The following is a 6,955-nucleotide window of genomic DNA, read 5'->3' as shown; positions in this document are numbered from 1 at the left end:
CGTCATTTTCGAAATAATTAAAACCGTCATCTTCAAATTTCCGCTACTTTCAAAACAAGCCCATTCGACGCGGCTATTCTCACGGTCGATTAACCGACAATTCTCCATGGCTGGCGAGCCTTACAACGCATCGTGGATGACGCGCCCTCCTCATATACGCACCATGGCTGGTGAGCCTTACAACGCATCGCTGCTGGCGAACCCTCCTCCTATACGCCTCATGGATGGCGAGCCTTACAACGCATCGCGGTTGGCGAGCCCTCCTCACATACGACCCATGGCTGGCGAGCCTTACAATGCATCGTGGTTGGCGAGCCCTCCTCATATACGCACCATGGCTGGCGAGCCTTACAACGCATTGCGACTGGCGAGCCCTCCTCAGGTACGCACCATGGCTGGTTAGCCTTACAACGTGGTCGGACTCTCGAGGAGGTTTAGTTTTCGGTACTTGTCGTTAGGAGCACCTAGACCAAAACACAATTTATAACTTCACAAACAACTCTACAATTAGTAAAGAGGCAAGTAAAGGTCAGATCCCAAGGGACGGGAATTGAGATGAGATTTTTTATTGCAACTAGTGGTGTCTAAGGGTGTCACAATTTGGGGTTTGAAGTATAAGATTACTAAACTAAATGGCAATGAAAGTAAACTAGCAAGATGATTAAAAAGGGGTGTAAACAATTGATAAAAGGCACTAGGGTGTCATGGGGTCATAGGGGATTCATGGGAATTGATCATAAAAACATATTCTCAAATTATAAGCAAGCAATTATTGTTGTGATGGATCGAGTTGGTTTATATCTTACAATCCTAGGAAAGTTTGGGTCCCGGAGCCGAATCGATTAGATTATACAACACCTACAAGTCGACTTAATCTTCCCTACTCAACTATATGCATGGTCTAATGAGTCTCGAGTTGGTTTATGTCTTACAAGTCTCATTGAAAAGATAGGTGATTGGTAAAAAAAATGCAAGGATTCATAGGCTCGCATTTCATCAAACATAACATGTGCATAAGTTGAGATCACAACAAGTAAGCAAATAAACTATGAGAACATATTAATTTAAGCATGAATCATCCACCATGTTGGTTTCCCCTAATTACCCAGTAACCCTAGCTAAGGAAACTACTCACTCATTATCATGTTGAACATGCTAGCAAGGTTGTCAATCATACCAACAAAGTAAAACATGATGAATAAATGAAAGGGATTAACAATAATTAAAAAGGGATTAAGAGAATTATACCTACTAATGATTCCAATAATAAAGCAAAGAATAATTGGAGTACTTGATGATAGATTGGAAGGGTGTCGATCTCCCAATAATAACCCAAATAGTCTTCAATTACCCAAAACAAAGGATGAACAAGAGAGAGATTAAGGAAATGAAACTTGTATTAAAACTTGATTAAATGTTGATTACAAGATTAAAGAGTGATTTTATTGATATTAACTACACTAGAGATTGCTAAGAAGAACATGCTAATCTAATTAGACTAATGGGATATTTATAGTGGGGATTAGGTGCATAAATTAGGGTTTACTAAGGGCTTAAATGACGATTAAGTCCTTGAGGAATCGCCGGTCTCTAGGGAGACTCCGGTCTCCTTTTCGCCGGTCTTAGAAAAATATGCGCATCCTTCCTTCAAGCTTGTAGAAGACGAAATAGCTGTTAGGGAATCCGGGCGTCCAGGGCACGGGACGGGCGGATTTGGGTTATTCGGGACGGGCGTCCAGATGGGGAAGACGGGTGGATTTGGGATGTTTTGGACGGGCATCCACAGGGGGAAGACGTTTGGATTGTGGCTGCTGGACGGGCGTCTTGTGGACAATCCGCTCGGATTGTCTTACAACTTCTTTCTTTCTTCTTTTCTTCCTTTTTCTTCATAAAATCCTTGAGGATTTCCTCGGGGATGCAAGGATCTTTTCTGATCATTGCCCATCTACTATAGTATGTACAAAGGCCTTCTAATCTTGTCTTCTCTTTGATGCTTGGTCATTGAATTCAATCAATTTAGCCTCATTTTGCCATGAAAATGCAAGGTTTGCACTCCTTTCCTACCAAGGACACAAAACCTCAAAGAATATGCAAAACACAGGACTAAAGACAATAAATGACCCAAATATGCACTAAAAAGCATGGGAACAAGGCTAATTCAGGGACTAAATATGCTCTAATTATGATCACATCAAATATCCCCAAACCGAACCTTTGCTCGTCCCGAGTAAAGAGGTGACAAAGACTAGGACCATTATTTAAACTAACCTAATAGCATAGCCGATATGAGACAATTAGCGGGTTTCACTCCGCCCCTTCAACTCACAACAAGACAACCATGAGGTAGGATGCCTTCTTGCAAGGCAAGGTGAGTCTTGCCAAAATGGCGACACGTCCAAACATTAAGCACACAAAATCAAGTAATGGATGCATCTACAAAAGAATAGCCACTTTCCTCATCTAAGTGGCGGAAATTATCTACAAGGGAAGCAATTCAAGGGTACACACACCTTCATAGATGCAACTTCTTCAAACTACTAAGCCTAGAAGGATACCAACAAATCACCTCCAAATTGTGTCAAGCTAGGGTACCTTTGTCCTCAATCGTTAAATGCTTTTGTCAAGAGTAGACTCCCTATGTTGTTAGAAACACTGGAGGATCGCAGAACTCCCCCTCTTGCCTAGACAAGAAGAAGGGTCGTCCCCTCTCTACCATGCACAAAAATGGATACGATGGATAAAGGGATCAATAGATATTTGAGTTTCATTTTGGGAGTTTGCTTTTGTTTTTGTTTTCCCCCCAATTTCTTGTGGCATTTGACATTTGAGAACACTTTCTTTTGCCATTTATTTTGATTTTTGGCTTTTCAACACTTGACAACTTTTCAACTTTTCTTTGCATTTCTTTTTTTTGAACATTTTCAAAGTCACCCCATATGTAGTGAGGGTGCCTTATATTTGAAGCATAGGCATCTATTTTTGCTCCTCTTTTTATTTGATGCAATTGCAAACTTTTTCACTTTCTTTTCATTTCTTTGAACTCAAATCATTTTCTTTTTTTGCCCATTTCCTTTGATGACAAAAATGGTAGAACATGGATGAATGATGGATGCATGGTTTCAAGGGTCACCTTTGAATAAACGGTAGCAAAGGAGTTATCACACCACAAGGTACTCTTGACTAGGCCTTAATCCATGGGTCAAAGGATAATAGCATGACACATCCTAGGGTGTTTTACAAGTATTCTAACAAGCAAAGTCTTAAGAAGAAAAAGCATCTACTAGGGCCTATATACACTTGTCAAGCTTCCCAAGTAGACGGTTTCGCAAAATTTTCTAACATGAAAACTACATGCCATGATGCAACTAGCATATATACATCCTAATGCATATGATTCTACCAACTAATATGCCATATAATCTAAATGCAAGTCCTAAATTCACATTGTTATACCGCATCAATCAAAATAAAGCCACATAGTCATTAACATAAAGAGGAAAAAGGAGATTGGAAAGATCATACCATGCGGTCTTCAATGTCCTCATGTCTCGGATGTGCCGTAGTCATTCAATGTGAACAAGGATAAAGCAAACACAATATATACAACAATATATACAATTCTACACTACAAAGGAAATGAACTTGTTTTTGGATTTTCAAATTTTTTCAATTTTTTTTGGTTTTTTCGAAACTTTTTGATTTTTTTGGGTTTTTGGATAAAAGTTAAGTTAGAATTCCCCATCCCTACACTAATATGGGCATTGTCCTCAATGGCCAAAATGATGGGAAACTATGCAAATATGATGCATGAATTCTACACTAAATTCAAGCTACACTAATCTACACTACATGATGCATGTTTTTTGTTTATGACGGAGAGCGTAATTTAGATTACCTCCCGTTTCGTATGCATGTACTTCCCCAAACCGAGATAGACATTATTTCTAATGCCCTAAAGTATGGGGTAGTTCATGCACACAAGATGCAATGCGTGAAACTAAATTGTCATTTTGGATTTTCAAAAGTGGGAACAATGAAATAAGAACACCTCAATGGGGCCGAGGTGTTAGTCCTCATGTTGCTACGACTCTCCAACTATGATCAAGATAAAAATAAATAAAACAAAGAAAGAAGTAGACAAACCTCAAGAGGGTAGGAGCCTCCAAAGCTTGCTAGTCTTCCACCATATCATCATTGTCATATCATCTTCCTTAATAGAAGTGGACTCATCACCACTCCCCTCATCACTTCCTTGCTCACTTCCTTCATCACTTTCTTCATCATCTTCATTAGCCTCTTCTTCTTCATTTACCTCTTCAACAATACCCTCATCATCAACAAGCTCATCACCGACAACCTCATCGTCACCCGGTCCTTCACCCCTAGATGCACTTGGAAAGAAAACTTCCCTATCCGCCCAACTAGGCAAAGGACATGCAGGATCAAGTAGTCCTTGCCTAGCTAAATGAAGAAGGGGTGGATATTGGGCCAAGTATGCATCTTCCCGATCCTTATAAGCTTGTTTGTGCATCTCTTGTGTGACACCATCATTTATCGCGGAAAAATAAACATAGTAATTCTAGAATAAAGCTGCATTGATATGTTTGTAATAGGTTCAGTTGAGTAAAAACCTGTAATTTTTAAAAACCTGAACCTGTTATAAAAATATCCAAATGGGAAGGTGTCAAACATGCAAGGTCCAAAATAAATCTCATGAATGAAACATCGCTAAAGTCGCGAAACAAAGTTATACAACCCAAATATGAGAAAGGGAGACATATGTCCCTAAAATGTATGTGACATAAAAAGTGTTTAAGGGTCACAATAAAATTAAACCAATCTAGGTCCCAAGGTTACTTTGCTCGCTAGCTCGTCCATGTACCCCATATATGCATCACCTACCTGTCATTCGCATTTTTTACAAATACGAAAGCCACAGTCAGTGGGGAGTAACTCCGAGTTCTCCCAGCCACGAAATGTCATAATTAATATAACATGTAAACATAAGAATATGAATATGAATATGAATAACACATAGCCTTAGCATATAGATGCTAGACAATCGTGCTTATCATGTGAACAACAATATAACAACACATAGTCCTAGCATGCGAATACTAGACCGACTCATACTACACTATCATGTGAATCACATAACATCCAGGAATCCAAACTCTATCAACCATAGTCGGCTTGCATCTCACCTTCTATGATTCATAGAATCATCAAACAAGAAAGGACAATATATCTAGAGACAGGCATAAGTTACTAGTACAGTCAATAGTCACTTTGTAACTCGAGTCTATACCACGAGGTAGGGAAGCTAGTATTTTGGCTCAGAGGTTAATATGAATAAAACATGGCCAAAACACGACTCAACCCTAATCCTAGACTGCGCAGACCTAGAGAAATGCGGAAAAAACCATCGCACCCAAGACTCATGATAAAACCACATGAGTACCTTAAGGAGTCCACCAAAGGGTTGGCCAGTACTTATGCTGACCATCTCCTCACAAAATAGGCAGAAAGGTCATGCCCCAGCTTGGATATAAACCCACCAAGCCAGGAACACAAAGGCTATTAAGCCAAAAACATATACTCGTCAAAGACTATAATGGCCTATCTATGATGAAGGCCGAAATACTCACCTAGGACCTAGTCCCAGCTAGTCCCAGCTTGAATACTTTAGCCCACACCACACAAGACAAGTAGGATACCCAATTAACCATAAAAGGGACAAAGAGTCCAATCTTTTACACACAAAAGATCATACACACCCTAGTTTATGAAAGGTTACGCAAGAGCATATTCAGCTGACAATCCAACAATATCTCCAATATCAATAATAATCCAAATTCCAGCTAACCGTTAATCTCATAATTCATGAGAACAAGCTAAAATGGCAAAGAGGCAACAAGACTCAAGCATAAGGCATCCAAAGCATCCAACAACCAACATGTGAAATGATAATTACAAATATCAAGGCATAACATAAAACCTCCAATAACAACCAATCTCACCTCAAAGACAAACCCTCGACCCGAGTCCCGCGACGGGTCATCGGTCAAATCGAGGTCGGTTGGTTTAAACCTAGTTTGACCAAACTCGTTCGGCCAATCGGCCCGTGACTCGAGTCTTGGCCTACTTTGGCCCAAATCACAAATTTTATCGCAATATTATTCTCATGCTATTTCCAATTTCTATCATGTGAAAAACGAAAGTAACACATTATCAATCACCTAAACACTTAACAAACAACAAGCACAACATTAACTACTAATGTGACATTAATTCGTCGAGCAACTCGGAATAGTTACCTTAAGCTAGAAAAAAGCAAATAACCCTTGAGAAAGCTTCTAAAACCCAAAATTACTCTTCATCTTCAACCACATATGAGCCACCTAAAATAATTATGTGAAAGGACGATATTAACGAATTATCGTTATACAAAATAAGAGACGGAAATTAATTTAATTATATTTTAAATAAACCAAACTAGCGTTAAAATAATTTATAGACACGGCTCAAAAGTTATTATGACAACCTCAAACTCGGCCTAACCACCAACTACACATGGCCTCAAACTCGTGACTTAGCTAGGCCACTGCCTAGGCCACGGCCAGACCACTGCCAAGCTACAGCCAGGAACACAAATTAATATACAATACCCCAAATCCATAGTCCAAATCTGAACCTCAAAGCCATTAATCAACTGACGGTACAAGGGCTATGAATATCTCTCTGCAATTCAACGTATAAAGCTTTATATATCCATCATGATCTCTTTCGTCTCACATATCCCACCTCCTCTTCCATTTATAAATTAGTTACACCTAACATGGCAACCATCCGTAATTCCTTTTATTATTCTAACACAATCATCTTTATCCCAAATAGCATCCCAAAACAATCCATACATGTCAAGATACACCGTCTTAAATATACCACTTACTAG

Source organism: Silene latifolia, chromosome Y (assembly GCF_048544455.1).
Source record: "Silene latifolia isolate original U9 population chromosome Y, ASM4854445v1, whole genome shotgun sequence".
Classification (NCBI taxonomy): domain Eukaryota; kingdom Viridiplantae; phylum Streptophyta; class Magnoliopsida; order Caryophyllales; family Caryophyllaceae; genus Silene; species Silene latifolia.
This window is presented reverse-complemented; position numbering follows the sequence as displayed.